General features: G+C 41.0%; 1 protein-coding gene across 6 annotated transcripts in view; it reads left to right on the top strand.

Annotated features, from left to right (window-relative positions):
- Positions 1–23,642, top strand: part of GHR (growth hormone receptor) — a 313,209-nt gene that overhangs the window by 12,726 nt on the left and 276,841 nt on the right. The window contains exon 1 of one of the 6 annotated variants that reach the window (XM_086361585.1): positions 19,678–20,140. The exons of the other annotated variants lie outside the window; for them this stretch is intronic. The gene's annotated coding sequence lies outside the window, so the exon portion shown is untranslated. Of the gene's footprint in view, positions 1–19,677; positions 20,141–23,642 lie in introns of those variants that run through there. 6 annotated transcript variants of the gene reach the window in all.

Below are 23,642 nucleotides of genomic sequence, written 5' to 3' on the forward strand. Positions count from 1 at the left end.
TGAACTGAACTGAACTGAACTGGTATTTTGGGAATTACTGTGAAAAATTAAAGACAGAACATGTATTATTTATTTATTTATTTTTGTATTTAAACATGTGTTTTGATTTGTCTGCATTTTAATATATATTTGATGATAATACCACATAATATATAGTCATTTAAAATTTTTTTCATGATCAATCATGTATTTACGTTATACATTAAAATTACTTGAAGATATATAACACAGGTTGATTGGAAAGAATCATCTTTATACAGACTTCATCTTTATACTTCATAAGTATTATCCAAGTTCTATTTATGTCATTTCAAATTTATTTATTTTTATTATTTTAATTGGAGGCTAATTACTTTACAATATTTTGGTGGTTTTTGCCATACATTCACGTGAATCAGCCATGGGTGTACATGTGTTCCCTCCCCTGACCCTCCCTCCCACCTCCCTCCCCATCCCATCTCTCAGGGTCATCCCAGTGCACCAGCCCTGGGCACCCTGCCTCATGCATAAAACCTGGTCTGGCGATCTGTTTCACATATGATAACATACATGTTTCAATGCTATTCTCTCAAATCATCCCACCCTCGCCTTCTCCCACAGAGTCCAACAGTCTGTTCTTTACATCTGTGTCTCTTTTGCTGTCTCACATATAGGGTCATTGTTACCATCTTTATAAATTCCATATATATGCATTAATATATTGTATTGGTATTTTTCTTTCTGACGTACTTCACTCTGTATAATAGGCTGCGGTTTCATCCACCTCATTAGAACTGATTCAAATGCATTCTTTTTAATAGCTGAGTAACATTCCATTGTGTAAATGTACCACAGCTTTCTTTTCCCTTTGTCTGCTGATGGACATCTAGGTTGCTTCCATGTCTTGGCTATTGTAAACAGTGCTGCGATGAACATTGGGGTACACGTGTCTCTTTCAGTTCTGGTTTCCTTGGTGTGTATGCCCAGCAGTGGGATTGCTGGATCATAAGGCAGTTCTATTTCCAGCTTTTTAAGGAATCTCCACACTGTTCTCTATAGTGCTGTACTAGTTTGCATTCCCACAAACAGTGTAAGAGGGTTCCCTTTTCTCCGCACCCTTTCCAGCATTTATTGCTTATAGGCTTTTGGATTGCAGCCATTCTGACTGGCATGAGATGATACCTCATTGTGGTTTTGATTTGCATTTCTCTGATGATGAGTGATGTTGAGCATCTTTTCATGTGTCTGTTAGCCATGGGTATGTCTTCTTTGGAGGAATGTCTGTTTAGTTCTTTGGCCCATTTTTTGATTGGGTCACTTATTTTTCTGGAATTGAGCTGCAGGAGCTGCTTGTATATTTTTGAGATTAATTCTTTATAAGTTGCTTCATTTGCTATTATTTTCTCCCATTCTGAAGGTTGTCTTTTTACCTTGCTTATAGTTTCCTTTGTTGAGAACACATATTTATTGAGCCATTACCATGTTCCCAGAAATGTTTGGGACACTGGAGAATACAGAAGTAGTATAAGACATGACCTTTGATTTGCTGCTGCTGCTAAGTCACTTTATTCGTGTCCGACTCTGTGTGGCCCCATAGACGGCAGCCCACCAGGCTCTTCTGTCCATGGGATTCTCTAGGCAAGAATACTGGAGTGGGTTGCCATTTCCTTGTCCAACCTTTGATTTAAGGACCTAGCAATTAAGTTAGGAAGGCAACACTAATAATGTACGTGGAGTGCCTATGTACTGACAAGTACACAATTTAACAAAAAATTATATTACAGAATGTAAATGTGACATTTATTTAGAGTGAAGGGAGATCTGTTTTGAGTTAAAGCATTTGAGGTGAGGCATTATGGACAAAGTGGCTCCAAAGCCAGGATTTAAAATACAGTGAGTTGTTTGGATACGTAGACATTGTACGGGAGAAGGCTGGGAACTGAGCTCCAGGAGGTATGTCTGGAGCTCGCGGGGTCATTTGTAACAGGGAGCAGGAGGGGTGTAGCAGGCTGTGGATTGGTTTCCCGCTGGAAGCCCTTCTCATTGCTAATTATGGATTTACAGATGTGCCCTATAGGCCCCTCCCTTGGGTGGCTGTTCAGGTGGACATGGCCATCCTGAACCTAGTGCTTGCTAGACAGTGGTGATGCTTGCAGGTGTCTCTGTAGACTTCTCTTGCGTGAACATTATGTAAATTCAATTTAAAAACTTCTTTCTTTAGCAGTATTCCAAGAAGTCTATTAAAGATGCCCACATTGTGATTTCTCTTTAAGAATATGATCTTGAATGTACCCTATGATGGTAGAGTTGGCCTGGGATTTCCTCCTGTAGCCACACTTCCCTGCCACATCCTTGTTCTGACAGTGTTGGGCCTATAGAGCCATGGAGTTTCCTAGAATCTGAGATCCTTCACCAGTGATTCTCAACCATTCGGCTAAGCAGGGCATAGGGGCATTTGGAAATAGGGTTGTTCAAAGGACTGGAAGGATTTATGGACTTTTAGTGCCTAGAGTCAGGATGCTAAATCTCTGTAATGCCTGAGGCAACCCTATACAAAGGAGAATGCTGGTGGACCCTTGCTGAAAGCTGAATCTGACATCCTCCCTTTATTTATAGATGAGGAAATGGGAGTGACAAGACTTCCCCAGCATTAAACTCCCCAGGGACAGTGCCAGATTTATAGCCCCATTCTTCTAGCTTTCTTTCAAGGGTTCTTTCTGCTACATCACAGTCCCACTCATAAACATTGACATTCACTATTTTGTTTATAGCATGTGGTTTATGTCCATCATTCATGAGTGGTTGGGTTATGGATTAAGACAAGTGACACTTGACCAGCAGTTCTTTTCCCTGGGAACACACAGAGATTTGCCTGTGAGTCAGGGCTGGCGGATGTCTTCTGGGGTGGCAGCCGCTGCAGAAGCCTAAAGGTAGGTTGGCATTTTGGAAAGGGCATGCAGTAGGCTTTGGAATCACACAAATCTGGCTTATCTGAAGAGATTTGAATCCAGCTCAGTCATTTAATCCCCTAGAGAAGGGAATGGCAACCCACTCCAGTATTCTTGCCTGGAGAATTCCATGGACGGAGGAGCCTGGTGGGCTACAGTTCATGGGGTCGCAAATGGGGTTGCAAAGAGTCGGACATGACTAAGCGACTAACGTTTTCACTTTTTCACTGCCATTTACTACCTTTACAACTCTCAGCAAGTTAATGAATCATTCAGAGCTTTATCTGCAAAAGGGGGATAGTGATTCTTGGGAAAGTTGATGTAGTTTAAATGAATCCAAACAATGCCTGGCTCATATGGATGACCAGCAGCACCATCTTGCTCTAAGAGCGAGCCTTAAAAACTTTCCTCCTAAAAGGTTATTTGATACCAATTGCTGCTTTTCCCCCCTTCTGCTTTCGCTGATCAACCCAAGTTACAGTTTTAATGAGTCCCTGAAGTGTTTTTGTTTGTTTGAATTGTTGAAATTTCCTCCTTCAGAAGAGGCCAGAGATTAGTTTCTTGTGACTTCTCTGTTAATGTGCCTAGACTATTACTATACAACAGAAATGAAAGATATACCCAGATGATTATCAGTGGCTTGTGAAATTTGACTTTTAACCTCAGTAACATAAGCCATTTCTGGATATATATGTTTGTCAGAGAGATTGCTATCTGTCAGTGTAGGCAAAGTGTTGCTTGGTGAGTTAAGAGACAGTTGAAAGTTGGCCAGTTGGGGTGGTAGGGCTTGTAGTAAAAGGCTTTTCTGAGGACAGAACAGCCTACATTGATGTGCCTTGACTTGTGAGAACCTAGGGGGATGAGCACAAAAGCCCAAGAGTGTTTCAGTCCTTGACTTTGAAAAAACTTGCAGATTTTGACACCTAAGTGCACATCTTCTATTACTGGAACACTTTAAAGTTGCTTCTCTTTGTTAAAGGTTAATTTTCTTAAAAGGTAAAACCATGATAGAAAACAAACATGTAAAATAATACAGATATTGATAAATGAAGGAACTTGAAAAGATGTCATAGTAATTTCAAAGGAGAACCACACAAATGTAGATACAGTAGAGGAATGTTGAAATGAATTTGTAAACTCTGACTTATCCATAGGGAAATAATCAATTACATCCCATGGATACAACTGATTTGCATTTATTTGAACAAAAACTATTTTTGTGGCTCATTTCTACAAGTTAACTTCTGATTCTGCAAAGCTATAAAATAGCATAGTCAAAGACAAAGGCTCAGACTCCCATAGGATCAGGTAATCCCTGGAGGCTCAGCATTCCATTGAAAGGATATCCTGTAATTTCCTTTCTCAACGCATAGTCCAGAGTTTCTCCTTATGCCATCATGATTCCACAGGACTCCTGTTCATGGTAGAACTTCTAATTTGCTGATGAAAACTTGGTGAGGTGAGACTTCTATAACTTTGAGAATTCTCTATTTTTCTTTGATATACATTTTACTTTAAAAAAGCTTTTGATTGTGGGAAGTTTTACATAAACAAAGTAAAGCAAATAGTATTTTGATCCTCAGGTACCCATTACTGAGCTTGCAGGGTCATCAATATTTTGCTAATCTAATTTAATCTTTCCACATTGCCCCTAAGTATTTTAAAGCTCAGACATCTTATCTTTTCATTTGTAGATGCAAATACTTTAGTATTTTATCTAACAAGTAAACCTCCTATTTTTCATAACCAGATGGTCTATATTTTATGATGGATAGAGAGATAATACTTTATGAAAGGACATTATACTCCTCAAGCCTGACTCTGTAATATGATAGAGGTGTGAATGTGTGTGTGTGTGTATACACACACACACACACACATATATATATATACATATGCATCCATGTAAGACTAGTTCTCTTTTGTCATTCAGGCCCAAGCTCAAATGTCACCTTCTCAAAAGGACTTCTCTGACCCCTAGCTAGAGTAGTCTTTCCTCAACTAGGGGATGCTATCATATATCTCTTTTATTTTCATCACGGCACCTACAACTTACCTAATGTTATCTTATTTATTAATTTGTTTTTCTATTTTTTTGTCCATCTCCCTTTAATAGTACAGATCTTTTGTCTTGTTCACTTTATATTCCATAGAAAATCCTTCCTAAGTTTTGGTTGAATGAATGCATTTTAGTAGTTCATGGAAGTTTTGTTACCATTCTTCCAAAAATTTATTTCCCTTCCACATGTCCAAACACGCATGGCTTTCATGTGCCAGTTCCTAGTGTATTTATAATTTGGTGGGATTTCCTCATACCTGGAAAATCCCATGGACGGAGGAGCCTGGTAGGCTGCAGTCCATGGGGTCGCGAAGAGTCGGATACGACTGAGCGACTTCACTTTCCCATTTCACTTTCATGCATTGGAGAAGAAAATGGCAACCCACTCCAGTGTTCTTGCCTGGAGAATCCCAGGGACGGGGGAGCCTGGTGGGCTGCCGTCTCTGGGGTCGCACAGAGTCGGACACGACTGAAGCGACTTAGCAGCTTAGCAGCCTCATAGTATGGAATGAGGGACCAGAGGTAAAATTAGGTCAGTTGTTATCTCTCTCTGTACATGCGAAGTCGCTCCAGTTGTGTCCAACTCTTTGCAACCCTATGGACTGTAACCTGCCAGGCTTCTCTGTCCGTGGGATTTTCTAGGCAAGAATACTGGAATGGGTTGCCATGCCATCCTCCAGGGATCTTCCTGACCAAGGGATTCAAGCCGTGTCTTTACATCTCCTGCATTTGGCAGGTGGGTTCTTTACCACTAGTGCCACCTGGGAAACCCCATCTCTCTCCATAATGACCTTAAACTGATATATTCAGTAGGCTCTTCACTTGAGTTGTGTCTTGGTTTGGATTTCTCCCAGAAGAAAGCCATAACAGAAGGAATCCAGGTAAATGTTTATTTGGGAGAGTGAAAAAAGGAAGGGAAAGGAGCCAACAAAGGATACATTACGAAGCCAGGTACTGTCACTGGCAGTTTGTCGTCTTCTGGAGTTTGTCATCTTCTTGGAGGGATTTTGGGAGCCCCAGCAAAATACACATCTCAGAGTCCTCTCGCCCAAAGCTGAAAGAATGTGAATATTTACCCACCAATTTCCATCAGTCATTAATTCCTGGTCGCTAACATTCAGGAGGGCAAAGCAATCTCCAGATGCAAGAGAGAACCTTCAGGCAGAGAAATACAGGTGCAGTGAGAAATCAGGCAGTGTGCCATATTAGGGCTTGGGGAAGGGACAGGCATCTGGCGTCAGATAGCACAATATGAGTTTTTAAAATAAACTTTTTATTTGGGACTAATTTCAGATTTACAGAAAAGTTGCAAAAACTGTAGAGTTCCTGTCTGTCCCTTGCCCAGTTTCCCCTAATGTTAACACCAATAATCATGGTTTATTTGTCAAAATTTAAAAACAAACATTAGTACAAAACTATAAACTCCAGACTTTGTTCACATTTTCTTGGTGTTTTCACTGATGTCCTTTTTTCCATTTCAGAATTCACTCCAGAGTATCACACTTTATTTAATTATAAAATTTTAAAATACTGCACATACACTCTTTTATGAGGGTGCTGTTATATGTTCAACCAGCTAATCTTTGTAACTAAATAGTATGTTCTATGAGTGAAAATCCAATGATGTTGGTTTCCAACAATATGTTGAACACAGAGTATGGTCTCAAAACAAATACATCAAAAGCACAAGACTATTTGGTAGGGCTATGTGTGGCTGAGCCACCATCAGTTAGCTCAGAATTACTCATAGCAGTATGATGACTTGGAAGAAATTTTATTTTGAACATTGTGTCCTGAACATCAAAGGTGAAGCAGGATCCCCTCAATCAGACATGACCCAGTCAGTTCCATGTGCCTGGCTTTGAGTGTACTTGTCACATTTAATTCTGCTAACTGTGAGTCACATAGCCTATACCTTGAGCCCCTTAGATAGATGAGGGAATGAAACTCAGGGAAGTTGTTACTTGCCCAGAGATTTACAAGTGGTAAATAACTCAGTTAAAATGAAGACATATGTCTTCTGCTTTGGAGCTTATTCTCTTGATACTATCCTCCCACCTTCCCACTCTTCTCCACCTGCTTGCTCAGCCCCTCTCCTTGGTGCCTTTTGATAGTCATGCAGTCATTGACAGATCTGTATTATGAAACATGCATGGTATATTTCTTAGTAATCTGGATTAAACTGTCAGCCTTAGATCTGTGAAACATTTTCTGAGCCTGCCTAACAATTTGTAAAATCTGTTGTCTTGGTATCTGCATACATTGACCAAGAAGCTCATCAGAAAATTCAGACATGACCAGTCGCTCAGTCGTATCTGACTCTGCCACCCCATGGACTGCAGCATGCCAGGCTTCCCAGACCATCACCAACTCCGGAGCTTGCTCAAACTCATATCCATCGAGTTGGTGATGCCATCTAACTGTCTCATCCTCTGTTGCCCCTTCTCCTCCTGCCTTCAGTCTTTCCCAGAATCAGGGTCTTTTCCAGTGAGTTCCTGTGCTCTAACAATAAAGTTGATCCAGGGTCAATAATAGGCTTTAGAATTAAGCACTTCAATAGAGTGGGCATTGATGTTGTATCATAATTCAAATATTTTATTATTTTATAATGTGTTTGACTTTGCTTTGTTAACCTCTATTTCTCAGTCCTTCAATAGTTACTTTTTTTTTTTTAACATATTACATGAAGGATATGGAATATTCAGTGAAATCTTAGACTGATCTCTATACCTTCAGTAGCCCAACTGAAAATTACCCTTGGTTGCTTTGGAACTTGGGTCATGAAATTCAGAAGAAGAAATTTTTATAAATTATTCAAACTTTGACTCTGGGAAGATAAACAACATGGATATCTGGGCTAACCAATGCTGAAAACCCTCTAACCTCTAATTCTAAATTCAGAAAAGAATAGGCTTTAAGGTTTTTTGTTTGTTTTTGCTTTGATTACAAGTTGTTGGAAGCTTAGAGTTAGTATCTAATAACACAATCTATGTAAAACACAAATTATTGGCTCAGAATGAGATCTAACTTCTAAGATGATAGACAGAAACAATCATGTAAAAATGGTCTTTTGTCCTTAGAAAGAATAAATAGGGATTGACTGAAAGGTGATAATCCCTTCAGATTTTAATGTTTGAAGCATTACACATTTTTAAAGGAGAAAAAGCATTACTGTTCAGGTCATATTTATGAAACTGTTTTCTTTCCTTAAATAACTGCATTAGGTTAGCATGAGCTTAAACCGTGACCTTTGATCGGATGGTCAAAGGGCTATTTGACCTTTGATCTTAGTATTTGTGACCCAGGCACAATCTATTCATGCAGATTTGCAAATTGTGCTTCAGCAAGCCCCCGACTCAGGGCCCTCGGGGTGTCCAGAGGACAGGGCCATGCTGACTGCACTCCAGGCTTCCCTCTGCAGAGTGCTGTGCTCACCTCTGTTTTGTACATGATGCTTCTGAGAAAAAGTTGAAGGAAGAGCCTCTCTTCTCCAAAAAAAAAAAAAAAGCAAACAGGCAACCAAACATATTTAAACCATCATATATTTCCTTATTTTGTTTAGACTGCTTTTCTGAACACTTCTCTTTAGGAACTACATGTTCTCTTTAGGAAGCCCTTGGATTTCTAGAGGAAAAATTAGTTTCTCTATGTCACATTAACTTTTCTACGTCTAAATTCAGATTTACTTTCATAATGGTGAGATTATAAGCTCCCACAGGGCAAAGGAGGCTTCCCAGTGGCACTAGTGGTAAAGAACCCGCCTGCCAATGCAGGAGACTAAAGAGACGTGAGTTTGAGCCCTGGATTTGGAAGATTCCCTGGAGGAGGGCATGGCAACCCACTCCAGTGTTCTTGCCTAGATAAGCCCACAGACAGAGAAGCCTGGCAGGCTGCAGTCAGTCCATAGTGATGTAAAGAGTGGGCACGACTGAACCGATTTAGCACCCATGCACAGGGCAAGGGACTGTGTATATTCTACTTGGTGGGCACTCAGTAGTTTGCTTCGCCAGCTACTGTTGTATGGGCAACATTAAAGTGCTTACTATTACCAGAAGCTATTCCAAGGCCTTTTTTCCTGTTATGTTATTTAATCCCACACAAAACCCCCACGAGCCACCGGATTCTATATTTGGTGAAACTATGACACAGGGAGGTTGAATAATTTATTCAATGACCTGCAGCTATAAGTAGCACAGTCAATTTTCAAACACGCACCTTCCAAATTCCAACTCCCATGCTTCTAGCCACTACCTGTGGGGTGGTTTTTAAAAATATATCCACAAATTCTTTGCTACTGTTCCCATCAAGAGGTGGATTCCAGGTTTCTCTCCCTCAGAGTGGGACCTGGACTTGGTGACTCATTTCTAAGGAACAGAATAAAGTAGAAGTGATGATTTGAAACTTTGGAGTCCAGATCACTCAAAGGCACTGTGGCTTCTGTCTTGGTTGCTCTGTCTTTGGGATCATTCATTCTAAGGGAAACTGAGAGCCACATGTTGAGCTGTCCCATGGAGAGGCCCACATGGGAAGAGAGTGAGACTCCCACAGCCAGCGTGGAATGAAACTCAGGCCCCCAACCCAGTAGCCAAGGTGAAACCAAAGCCTCTGGACAATAACCACCATGACCTTGGAGATGAAGCCATCAGCCCCAGTCTAACCTCAGAATGACCCTTTCCTGCCAACATCTTGACTGTGACCTTGTGAAAGACCCTGAGTTAGAATCACCCAGCTAAACCTCTTCTAGGTCCCTACCCAAAGACTGTAAGATAATAAATGTTTGTTGTTTTAAACTGCTACATTTTGAGTTAACTTGTTATGCAGTGATAGATAACTAAGGCAGCCTAACACTGCCTTGATCACTTTAAAAAAATAAATTGTCTTAATTTCAGTATATCTTAAATTTTGAAATATTGATAGAGCAAAGAGAAATTTTCCAGAAAAAAACAGCTGCCAAATATAAGTAGTAAAATGTTAATGACCCGTTAACATAATAGTTATAATGACATCCCTGGGATTTGGGATTTTGTAATTCAAAGGACAACTGCCTTAAAAATCCATGATTTAAAAGGAAGGATATTAATAATAACCACATTGCTGAAGATAGCATTTTGAACTTTTAAAAAAATCCTCATGGGAAAACTCAGGAAATATTTTGTTTGGTAAGTTATCACTCATAATCTTAGATCGTCAGGAGCATGCTTGCACTGTAAAGTATTTAAAGAGGGATATAAAACAAAGTTGAATTTTAACCTCTTTCCTAGTGATTCCACTCAACTTTTCAAAGAGGGTCCTAAAAGCTCATAGGTCAAGCCATGTCTTGGTTTGCTTTGCCTGCCAAATTGCATTAACTTTGCTTTATGGCCACTTACAGTTTAATAAATTACTTGGACTTTGATTAATATCTTTTGAGCTTAAACCCAAGAATTTGAATAAGACTTTGGGACATAGTACTGTAAACTTATTTAAAGATGGACTGTCAGAGCTGGAAAGAGATGGGTTAATGTTGGATTTAGTACATGTATACATACTGAATTTAGAGCATTTTAAGATCCTCATGGAAGACTCTAAATGATTTGCCTTTTTAAAAAACATGTAAAGGTGATTTTTTTCTTATATACTTACAAAGTGATTTAAGTAAGTTAAGGAATTATTCATGAAGTGGATATGACTAGTTCTTGCTTGGTATTCAGAAGTGAATACAGAGATGCTGGTTTTCCTTCCCTATGTTGGAGAACATAGATTAGACCCTGCTAGTCCTTCCCTTTCGATCTTTTTTCCTCCATGCAGCTTACACCCTGAAAATTAAGTAAAAAATACTTTTTATATTGAACTGGTCTTGTTAATTTATGCTTGACTTTGATTCATGGGTTTGTGCTGCAGGGGAGAATAAAGATGAGTATTGATAGCCTAAGTATAAAGAGCCATCATTACCATAATTCATTCATTCACTCACTCTCAAATCACTCATTAATTCAATCTATACTTTGCCCAGCAGAGCAGGGACTGGGTGCTGGAATCCTATAATAAGCAACTCAGACATAGCCTTTGCCTCATGTGAGTTCATGGTCTACAATGGAGAAGGACATTAACCAAGTATAATTAAAAGCAGTTTTAAGTATACTATGGAATAAAAGAATAAGGAGACCTAATTCAGGTGGGGGCTTGGTGGGAAGGGAAGGCTTTCAAAAGAAGATTTTGAAATCTAAAGGAGTAAGAGTAGGAGGGAGAAGGAAGAGCAATGTGGGCAGGGGAAACAGGAGCCAGAAAGTTACCCAGTACCGTTGAGAAGTGAAAACAGTCAGTGGAGTGACGAGCATGGCCTAGGAGGCCAGAGGAGGAAGCAGGGGCTGTGTCTCACATGGTCTTGCAGTCTGCATTGTAGTCTTTATTAACAGAAAAGACAATAGAAAATCATTGAAGAGTTTGAAGCAAAAGGGTGACAGAATCAGGTTTGCATTTTAAGGAGGTCACCTGGCTCTATAATGAAGAATGGATGAAGGGGAAGTGGAAAGAGGTATTCAGGGAGATGAATTCTAAATCTGCTGGAGGCCAGAGATATTGGTAGCTTGGACCAGAGTTGGGGCTTCCCTGGTGGCTCAGATGGTAAAGAATCTGCTTGCAGGAGACTTGGGTTCGGTCCCTGGGTCAGGAAGATGATCCCTTGGAGAAGGAAATGGTTACCTACTCCAGTATTCTTGCCTGGGGAATTCCATGGACAGAGGAGCCTGGCAGGTTATAGTCCATAGAGTCGCTAAGAGTCGGACATGACTGAGAAACTAACACTTTCAACTTTCAACAATAGTTAATGGATTTACCACTTATTTATGAAGGAAAGTGGACTGGACTTCGTGCTGACTTGGATATGACTGGGTGAGGAATGCCATGTAAAACTTCCCGTATTTGGCTTCTTCGGGTGAATGGGGAACACTGGAGGGACACCAGGCATAGGCTGGGAGACAGTGTTTAATATGGGGACATTTTCAGTGGGGGGACTTTTGTAAGACATTCAGAAGGAGACCCATTGTAGTCTTAGTCCTAGACCAGAGGTATCTGGAGATAAAAATTTGGAAGTCAATGCTTTCCACACAGTACTGAAGCCACAAAGATATCACCCTGAGCTCCCAGAGTGAAAGTGGAGTGAGAAAAGAAAGAGTAAACCCGAGTCCTGAGGAATTCCAGCATTTAAAAGCTACATGGAAGAGAAGCTGATAAATAAGAGTGAAACCTGCGACAGGGAAGATGGTAGAGTGTCATCTCAGAGGCCAAGGAAAGAGAGTCATTTAAGATGCTGATGAGGGGTAAAGTAAAAAAAAAAAGAAAAAAAAAGCCCTGAAAATGTCCATTAGGTTAGTAAAATGGGTGTCTGGAAGGACTTTAAGGAGACCTGTGTTGCAGTAGTGATGGAGACAGAGGCCGGAGTGAAGTGTCATGGGGAGCAAGTGGGACATGAAGAAAGGAAGACAGTGGATAGAAGATAACTCAAGATATTTGGCTGTTGAGGGAAACAGAAGGATGGAGCTCTAACTGGAGGAGGAAATATAGCTAAGGGAGATGTTTCTAAGGATGAGAAACCTGAGCTTATCTACGGGTTGATGGAAAAGAGCAATGCGAAGGTGAGGGGGTGGCTTGAAGCTAGAGAGAGGGTGGGTAATCCATTGTGCAGGATTCCTGAGAAGATAGCATGGTTCCACTCGGAGAACAGCTAGAGGAATCAGAGAGGAGCGAGGATCCCTGCCCTTCTGTACTAGGAGGGAAGAAGAAGGGAAGGGTGCAGATGCCGAGCTGTGGTAGCTGCAAGTTAGAGGCATTTCTACTTGATGGCTTCTATCAATTTTGGAAAGTAGTTGAATGAGAGAGAGAAAGGGATGGCATCCTGGCAAAGAAAGGAAGCAGTTTCAAATTTTTGTGGAGGACAGAGAGAGCTTGAATAGGAAAGGGAATAAACTAGTAAAGCTTAATAGGATCCCTAGTTATTACTTGAAGGCCCTGTTGAGATTGATGATCACAAATTTATGGTGACAACACTGTTAAAAGGATAAAGTATTTGCTGCTTTCTGGAGGCATTCAACCATTACCACACACAGGGAAAGTGGAATCCTCTAGGCCTTGGGTTTTGTCAGAGAGCTGTGGTGAAAAGATGGCAGCAACAAGGGAGCCACTGAAAGGACTAACCAAGGACCTAAGCTGGTTAAAAAAAAAAAGTTGAGATGGGGAGAGAGTAGGAATCAGAGGAGTTAATTAAATGTGGTAGAAGAATAGAAGTCAGTGAGAAGAACAGAATGCTGCACCCAAGAACAAATAAATTAAAATTCTTAAGGGGGTGCTCATTGATTGTTTAAAGCTCACTGGTGATGCCAGTGCTTTTTTGAAAAAGGAATATAGGATGTAGTGTAAAAAAACAAACCAAAAACAGGAATATGATGAAATGATTGTTAATAAGTCCATAATGAAAAAAGATACTAGCAGTATGAAATCAAGATGACATAATTAGAGAACTCAGTCAAAAAAGTGTGCCTTTAAAACAAAAACTCTGAAATCAAGCCTTTCCTTCTTCACAAACTGAAATCATAGGCCCTTCTTGCTCATTCTCTTTGATTTTAGAAGTCCATAGCAAAGATTATTATAGGGAAGCTAGTACAAGGGGTTGCTAAGAGTCAGACACAACTGAGCGACTTCACTTTCACTTTCCACTTTCATGCACTGGAGAAGGAAATGGCAACCCACTCCAGTGTTCTTGCCTGGAGAATCCCATGGATGGAGAAGCCTGGTGGGCTGCAGTCCATGAGGTCGCACAGAGTCGGACACGACTGAAGCGACTTAGCAGCAGCAGTGCAATTCAGGAGGGCCTCCCTGGGGGCTCAGTGGTAAAGAATCAGTCTGCCAATGCAGGAGATGTGGGTTTGATCCCTGTGTTGGGAAGATCCTCTGGAGAAGGAAATGACAACCCACTCCATTATTCTTGCCTGGAGAATCCCATGGACAGAGGAGCCTAGTGGGTAACAGCCCATAGGGTTGCAAAGAGTCCAATACAATTTAGCAACTAAACAACGAAATGTACAATTCAGGACAAATTATCTGATGCTGTGGGATTGAGCTGATGCAAACATGGTAATATTTGTTCACTACAGTCTCTTTGGAGGGACAGCACTTTGGCTTTCTTGGCATGGGATGCTGTTAGTCTGGCTACAGAGGTCTGAATGTGGGGCTTGGGTTCCTGTAAGGAGCCTGGTTGGCCGTCTGTTAGCCCAGATCCTTGGGCTTGGTGGCTTTATTATGGTCCAGTCTCCTTGGTGTGGTGTCGAAATCTGATTTCATTGAAATCAGATGTGAGGCTACATTAATGTTTTATCTAGAAGTCAGTAACAAAGATCATCACTGCCACTTCTTTTCAGTTCAGAAAACTTACTTCTGTTCTCTACATGTTAAATAGAAGGCCATTATATAGTTAATATCTGGCTAAGCAGACTGCTTATTAAATACATGGGGCTCATAGGCACAACTATTGCCTAAGAAAGGCCAGCAAATCTAGCTAAATACTCCTACTCCCAGGCTTCCCTGATGACTCAGATATTAATGAATCTACCTGCAGTGTGGGAGACCTGGGTTCAATTCCTGAGTCAGGAACATCCCCTGGAGAAGTGAAGGACAATCCACTCCAGTATTCTTGCTTGGAGAATCCCATGGACAGAGGAGCCTGGCAGGCTATAGTCCATGGGATCATAAAGAGTCAGACACAAGGAGCAACTAACAGCATGCAGCTGATAACCCTTATCTCTCGTCCCATAAATTCCATGTCAAGAGAATTTTCTAGAGAAGATGATCATAAGAAGATTCAGGTAGACAGGACGCAGGTTGTGAAAACTCTGGCATGTTTTACCACTGTTTGAGTGTTCTCCAGAGAAACAGAACCAATAGAATGTGTATACATATGGAAGGAGATTGAAGGAATTAGTTCATACAATTATGGAAGCTAGTAAGCTCAAAATCTGTGGGGTGCGCTAAAGCTCTGGAGCAGAACTGATGTTGCACTTCAAATTCAGTTGTCTGTTGCAGCATTCTCCCTGACTCTGCGAGGTCGGTCTTTTGTTCCATTCAGGCCGTCAGCTGGTTTAGTGAGTCCACCCACGTTCCGAAAGGCAATCTAATGTAAAAAAGTCTACTGATGTAAATGTTAATCTCATCAAAAAAACACCCTGAGAATAGTGTTTGACCATGTATCTGGGCACTGTGACCCAGTCCAATGAACACATAAAAACAACCTAATGCCAAGTGGGAGCATTGTCTTCTCTGGAACCAACAACAACAGAAATACTTGGGGAGTGCTTTGGACTTCCCTGGTGGCTCAGACGGTAAAGTGTCTGCCTACAATGCGGGAGACCCTGAGTTGGGAAGATATCCTAGAGAAGGAAATGGCAACCCACTCCAGTATTCCTGCCTGGAGAATCCCATGGATGGAGGAGCCTGATAGGCTACAGTCCATGGGGTCACAAAGAGTCGGACACGACTGAGCGACTCCACTTTCACTTTCTTGTATCTATCAGATGCCACGTAGAACATAAACATCACACTACAAGTTTGGTTTGGTCTTTGCTGGGAATCATGAGCATTTTGCTGTACGTATTTTTTGGCATTTTGGTAATATAACAGTTCTGGGCCAATAGCAAGCACACAGACTGCTCAATGCCAGTGACAAGAGACTTCATAATGATGTGTTTGAAGCCAAAGGTCTGAGAAACAAGGCACCACAGCAGTTAATAGATTTCCATTTGACAGTATCTGGGAACATTAATCAGAAGGATCCCTACCGTGTTCAGCTCATACACTTGGTTGGAGCAGAAGCCACAACCACAGAAGTCCTTATTTACCCTCCTTTATCTCATCTCACTATTGCAAAAAGGAGAAAGGGGTGGCAGAGGATGAGATGGTTAGATAGCATCACCAACTCAACGGACATGAATCTGAGCAAACTCTGGAAGATAGTGAAAGACAGGGGAGCCTGCATGCTGCAGCCCTGGGGTCACAAAGACTTATAGACTGAACAACAACATCATTGCCAAATCATCTTAAATAATTGGTGTTCTGACCACTCACTCTCTCAAAAATCATCTTATTAGTCTAAGGATTGATTGTTAGATTCCTTAGCCACATGGTCAGAGCCCTGTGATATTACCCCAACCTACTTAGCCATCTGAATTTTCTGCCAAGCTTCAAACTGAACTGCTCCTGTGCCCTCAAAATATCTCATTTGTTTCTGCCCAACAATTTTTGTTCATGTTATTCTCTTCACAGTGAGCTCTCTCTCTGTTTCATCCTCTCGGTCTACTCATCCTTTGAGGCTCAGCTCAAAGGCCACGACGTCAGACTCCACAGTGCCTGCTCTGATCTGATCCTTCTCCTGCATCTGCTCCCTTTCCAGTTGCAAGCTCTCTTTTCCTTTCCCCTGGCATTTCCTTGGCGTATTTATGAAAAGTCTCATACTTTCTCTCAAGTTTCTCATGAGTATTATCTAATTGCATATGGCCTACATGTGGGAACGAAGTCCACAGTCTCCCCAATAGCCTCTCTGCAGTGCCTTGCAGGTGCTGAGCACTGTGCTGTGCGAGATCTTGTTGAGAGAAATCAAAATAAGGGGCCTGATGTGTAAACCCTCATTCTGATGTATTAGTTTCATCAAGAAAAGAATTTTTATTTATTTTTTATTTTTTTGCATATCATCCAGAGAAAATTTAGCAGTGTGCTGGCCTATAGTGGCCATTCAGTAATTTGTAATTGATGGATTTATTCAACTTTATTTATAAAGTTGTTTTGGATGCATTCAGACTAAAGTAGATTTGACGATACAAATTTCAAAAGGTAACCTTATTGATGATGCACATTATGAGGGCACTATGGTATCTTTGGGGTTTCCCAGGTGGCTTGGTGGTAAAGAATCTACCGGCCAATTCAGGAAACGCAGGAGACGTGGGTGCAGTTCCTAGGTTGAGAATATCCTCTGAAGGAGGAAATGTCAACCCACTCCAGTATTCTTGCTGGGAAAATCACATGGACGAATGAGTCTGGTGGGCTATAGTTCATGGAGTTGCAGTGTTGGACACGACTGAGTGAGCGCACAGACATGCATGATATCTTTAAAGGCCAGCAGATAGAAAAATGAGTCAGTCAGGAGTGAGAATCATTGATGGAATTGTGCCACCATCAAGCTCTACAGGATTGACACTGATGTCAATAGATAATAACTCACTCTGAGAGCAGGCATAGCTAGCTCTCTGTACTGAACCAGCAGTGTGAATGTGACTTTTTTCTGGGGTAAAGACTTGGTAGTTTGGTAATCCTTGTGGTTTTTAGAATCTATTTTCATTTGTAAACTTGACGTGACTCTGATTTTCTGTTTCCTCCATCTCTGGTGGTGACTTTTCTGAAGATATTCTTGATATCTCCTGATTCAAATCACAGCAAAAGACTATACCGTAGAAAAATAAGAGAACACTGTAAAGCAACTATACTCCAATAAAACATTTTTTAAAAAAGATTCGCTTGAGGGATCTTAGTGATGGAATTGTCTATATCTAAACAGTGGTGATGGTCACAAAGTTACACGTGTGATAAATAAATAAATCACCACAAAAGAGGTTCAGGTAAATATCAAGAGAGAGTGCCTATGATGTCTGATTTGAAAAGTGTACTTCAATCAACACTGACTTTTTTATTAATTTATTTTTAATTGGAGGATAATTGCTTTACAATGTTGCCTTGGTTTCTGCCATATATCAACGTGAGTCAGCCATAGGTATACAAATGTCCTCTGCCTCCTGAACCTCTCCCACCGCCTACCCCATCCCACCCTTTTAGGTTGTCACAGGGCACTGAAGTTGAGTTCCCTGTGTCATGCAGCAAGTTCCCGCTGGCTATCTGTTTTACATATGGTAATGTACATGTTTCAGTGCCACTCTCCTGGTTTGTCCCAGGCTCTCCTCCCCCACTGTGTACACGAGTCTGATCACTATGTCTGCATCTCCATTGCTGCCCTGAATACAGGTTCATCAGTACCAGGCTCAACGTCGCACCAGTCAGAATGGTCATCATCGAAAAATCTACAAACAGTAAATGCTGGAGAGGGTGTGGAGAAAAGGCAACCCTCTTGCACTGGAAGGGAATGTAAATTGAAACATTGACTTTTATGTCAGACATTATGTTTAATAAGGAGGGTCTGATTTAAGCTCAGTGTGTTTGAGAATAGAGCATATTTTTGTTTGCTGGTTTGTTTCAATGTATTTTAAAGTCCTTATTGAGGTAATTGACTAATAATATTGTGTAACTTTTTGTGAGGATCTGATATATGTATTGTAAAGTGGTTACCGTATGAATGTTAGTTAACACATCCATCACCTCACATTTGTGTGTGGGGAGGAGAACATGTAAGAGCTATTCTCTTAGCAAATTTCAAGTGTGCAATACAGTATTGTTAACTGTAGTCACCATGCTGTACATTAGGCCTCTAGGACTTGTTCATTTTATAAGTGAAGGTTCATACCCTTTGACAAATTTCTCCCTATTTCACCCAATTCCCAACCCTTCTAGCCACCATTGTACTTTATTTTTATGACTTCATGTCTTTTAGATTCTATATAACTGAGATTGTGCAGTATTTTTCTTTCACAAGAGAGGCTTACAACGGAGTAGTTGAAGCCAAAGCATGGTTAAGCAAAACAGTCACAAACAGCGAGTAAGCTTGCTGTGGATGGGGGCCAGAGTTGCCACAGGAGGCAGAACCGCCCAGGACACCCATTTGTCTGCTTATCTGCACAGGTGAGGCAGCAGCCGTTGGCTGAACTTGGCAAACCTGTGTTCCATACGGAGTGCCTTCATGAGCCAGGCACCAGGAGGCGATGAAGGGCAGGCACCGGCTTTGGGAGCACACAGCCTGGAGCCATTTAATCACGTTCATAACTAACCCCAGGGGGAGGCAGGAGAGATGGAGGCGGCAGAGACTCACTGTCCTGGAGAGTCATGGAAGGCTTGGAAGATATGCCTTTTAAGCTGATTCTTGAAAAGCCCACCAGGTAGAGAAAAGGGGGAAAGGGAGTTCTTAAAGGGCCCACTCATACTCATGGACCTATAAAAGAAGATGGTGTGTTTGATAAGCGATTTAAGGTGGCTGACCAGAGGATATTTTGAGGGTAGGTGAAGAGAAACGAGGCTGGAAAAGTTGATGAGTTCATGCACTGGCCCAGGGATCACAGACCTTTTCTGGGGCACTGTAGGTAGTTGCACCAGTATTTCTTATGTAGGTAAATGACACGATCAGATTTGTTATTTTAGAGATAAAACCACAGATAACCAGTTAGATCCATCCCACCTGCCTTCACTAATTAAATTTGTTGTAAGACTTGCCTGTCCTCTCAGCGGTACCTTGCCTAAACAATCAGATGTTTGCCCAAGTTATCTCTCAGGAACTTGGAGTCAGCAGCCTCTAGTTGGTGCTGAGCTGGTTGAGACTGGATAGGACTACAGACCCTTCACCTGGGCATGCTTGTGTCTGCTTGGTGACCTTTTGACATCGGAGGGCGAAAACTCCACCCTCAGAAGGTTCAGAGACCCGTAGACTAGTTACACCTGTGCAGAAGGGTGATTCCCGCATCTTTTTCCAATCACCATTCCCCACGCCTCCCATGCTGAGTCTCTATACCCCAGCCCCTCCTCTTCGGGAGGCGGACTGGAGATTTGTTCCCCCCTCTCCTCACTTGGCTGCTGCTGCTAAGTCGCTTCAGTTGTGTCCAACTCTGTGTGACCCCAGAGATGGCAGCCTACTAGGCTCTTCTGTCCTGGGATTCTCCAGGCAAGAACACTGGAGTGGGTTGCCATTTCCTTCTCCAATGCATGAGAGTGAAAAGTGAAAGTGAACTTGCTCAGTCGTGTCCGACTCTTTGCGATCCCATGGACTGCAGCCCACCAGGCTCCTCCCTCCATGGGATTCTCCAGGCAAGAGTGCTGGAGTGGGGTGCCATTGCCTTCTCTGCCTCACTTGGCTGCTTTGCTGCAGACCTTGGCATCTCAGCATTTTGGTTTGCTGTGCATCCTGGCAAGACAAACCTGGTTCAATAACAAAACGACAGCTCACTATGAAGAGAGAGGAATGGATTGCGTTGACTGACAGGTAGGGCAGAAGTGTGTGTTTTTGTTTTTGTTGTAAAATAATAAACCAAATGAGCAATAGCTTGTCTTACTCTTACACGATGAATAGGGATTTCCAGCATCTTTATAGGATGAAAGGAAGTCTGGTATTGATCACCAAATCTTTTGAGGTGTTAATATAATACAACTCCATATTCCATGTTTTGAGGTGAGTCGTCCCTGTAGTGTGTGAAAAGGAATAAAAGTGTAGACAGATAAGTGATTGCAGGGTTCTGTCATAGGGAGTCAAGAAACCAAACCGGATATTTAAGCTGTGGCTATTGATATTGGCAAGGGTTCAGCTCCAGGGAAAATAACTACTCTGAGTTAGTGGTGGTGATGAAAGTGACATAAATAGAGTGGTCTGTTCCTTTTTGTACTGTTGCAGAGAGAGGAAGCTTTAAACCTAATAAGATGGGCTCTTGTGAACAGCTTATTCCTTCAGTTACTGTTTACAGCTCTTTGCAGCAGTGACCTAGGGATCTCCCTCCTAGATAGATGAGACCTGATAATTTGTTCCTCTGAAATGTTTCTAGACATTGCTCTGTAGAAAATTGATTTTTGAGCTTTTAGGAAATTTTATTCCCAATTTATATAGTAATAGAACTTTGAAAATCACGAAGTCATTTGTCGACCAAGTGTTTATTGAAATGATGACTTATCTCACTGGTGAGGGAGGGACTCAACAATCCTTTGCTTTCAGGGAATTTACAATGCAATGCAAATGTTGCAGGAGAGTCACTCAACTTAGTTCTTGATGCTATGATCCTCTTTTTCCTAACACTTCTGTTGAGGAAGCATTTGGAACACTTTACAGTGTTGGAGCCCAAACTATGTTGCCAGTTCATTGGCAAGAAAAGTAGCGTTTATAGTAAAGCTTTGCTAGGTCAGCATGTTGGGTAAAACCCCCGTTCTTTCTCTCCTGGTAGCTTCAGGTTGCTTTAGTCTTTGAGCCACTATTTCCTCTCTATAGAATTCATAGATTAGACCAGATTGGTGTTTTTCAACTCTGGCTGCCTAATAGAATCACCTGAAAGCTTACCCTTGACGAATTGAGGCAGACCAGTATAGCTCCTCAGAGAGGGCAATGGCACCCCACTCCAGTGTTCTTGCCTGGAGAATCCCAGGGACGGGGGAGCCTGGTGGGCTGCTGTCTATGGGGTCTCACAGAGTCAGACACGACTGAAGCGACTTAGCAGCAGCAGTGTAGCTCCTGGGTGATTCTAGTTTTCTTTTTTTAAGCTAGGACTGAAACTCACCAGATTAGGTTGGCATTCCCAATTGAAAATCTTCAGGTGAGTTTAATATGCACGTGGATATGGAGCTTAATAATCTTTTAAATTAGTTGCCAACATTAAAAAATTTCCAGTTTCTCTTGGAAAAATGGAAAGATTGGGCAGCAATTGGGTTTATAATTCTGAGTGGTAAAAATTCAACAAAATAAACCCCAGTTTCTACCTGGCCTATTTCACTTATTTGTGTTACCTTCCTGGCCTTTGGAGGCATTTTCGTTTGAACTAGAAGGTCTCTAAAGTCTCAAATTATTTAAATTGCTTGTTTCCAAAGCCAGAAAACTGGTGCAAACAAATGGCACCTTTATCTATAAGCTGGTTGTTATATTAAATCAAAGGGAATTTAATCTTTGAAGATGGAAAAACCCCAGAGTCCAGTGGAAGGAGAGAGAATGTGTTAACAGCGGAACTCTACTTGCTACTATTTACAGGACACATGCTGGGGGGAGTGGAAAGGGGAGGAAGGGGATTAATTCATCTTCCTGCGATTTTTAATGATAATTTCCCTCTTCTTTTTCATTATTTCCTGTTTGAGTGCTGGATTATTAGTTGGGATGTGACTGGCCCTCCCAAGGGAGCAGAGAGGCAATTATCAGGTTTTGCTCACTTTCCTGTGAGATTTTTGCTGTGGAAGCAAGCCTCTCCAGTCTCTCTCAACTTCAACTTCTTATGTCTGCCTGAGAGCAAATACCTGGGTGGAAGGACTGATTTGTGTGGCTTATTGATAGCTGCCTATCCTGATATTTAAGTGGGTGTATTTGAATTAATAGGATTTTACTTTTTACAGATTGAAAATAAGTACTTGGTTGGTATAAGACCTCTTGCCCAAAGTGAGTAATGCTTTGTGCCTTGCTCTATTTTTCTTACTTTTTTTTTAAACTAAGAGTGATGGTACTTAAGGGTACAAACTCGTAAAGAGAAGTAAATAAGCAATTTACTTATTGCAGTGAATATAGACAATTAAACTATAATTGAGTAATGTGATACATATTACTATTAGCATTCATACTATATATAAATATATAAATGTGTCAAAGTGATCTACTGTACACCTATGATATGTTATATATGGTAATAATAATAATAAATAGCATTTAATGACTTCCAGGTACTTTTCATAGATATCCAATTTATTCCTCACAACTCTATGAACTAGATGCTGTTTATTATTTCTGTTTTTTAGATGAGGAACAATGAGGTGCAAAACCAGTTATTTGATTTCCCATATGTCATTGCTAGGTTAAGTGAGATCCATTAACCTGTATAACCAGATCTCTGTTTTTGGCAAATTCAAATGTGTATTGGTTGTGACCAAGACATGACACATTGTTGTATGTTAAATATATTTTCTCCCTAGTTCCACCAGTTACTTCACTCGATTTGTTGTTGTTGTCTATTGATGTTGTTTACACATGGTAGGCTACAAAATTTCATGCAACTACAAAAATCTTGAATGTATCTCTTATAAACTATATATCCTGCCTTTAGAAGAAAAAAAATTTGCAGCAATAACCCAAGCAAATTACTTCTTATCCACATGACCATGGGCTTCTCTACTAGTTTTCTTGTTGGAAAAATGGATATTATAATATACACCTGATTTCTATCCACAAGCGTATTTCCAGAATCAAGTATGATCATGAATGAAATGTGTTTCATCAACTCTAGAAATTACCTGTGTGTATCTTAAGTACGCTGTGTTCATTGTGATACAGAATGTGAGATGAACATTCTTTTGTTAAAGAATTGTTGATTGTTAAAAAACAATCCATGGAGATTTTTCCATTTGAGAGATTTAATCCCATTAAAGGCTTTTAGATTGGTTAGACAATGTGAATTTATCTCTGAAACCCAGGCTGAAAAGTTGATTTCGTTTTCCTACTGGTTTCCTGCAGAGTCCCCTTCCACACTGTCTCAAGACAACTGCTGCCAAGCTGTCTTCAGAGTGGATGGATAATGTGATGGATTAATTACTCTAGTTGAAGCCATATCTACTTTTTGGTGCTGAAAGGTTGCTTGTATATATTCAACCTCTGTATATATATCAACCTCTGTTGACAGATGATGTGACTCTGCCCTTAGATGATAGCTCTTACTAACTTGTCAGGCAAGATTTCTTGGGACTGGGAGGGAAATGAGGGCACAGTTTTGCTTGGCTGCTAAGTAATTTAAATTATAAGTTGAGCTTCTCAT

Source organism: Bos grunniens, chromosome 20 (genome assembly GCF_055505025.1).
Source record: "Bos grunniens cultivar Pamir isolate PY7600 chromosome 20, Bosgru_T2T1.0, whole genome shotgun sequence".
Lineage (NCBI taxonomy): Eukaryota > Metazoa > Chordata > Mammalia > Artiodactyla > Bovidae > Bos > Bos grunniens.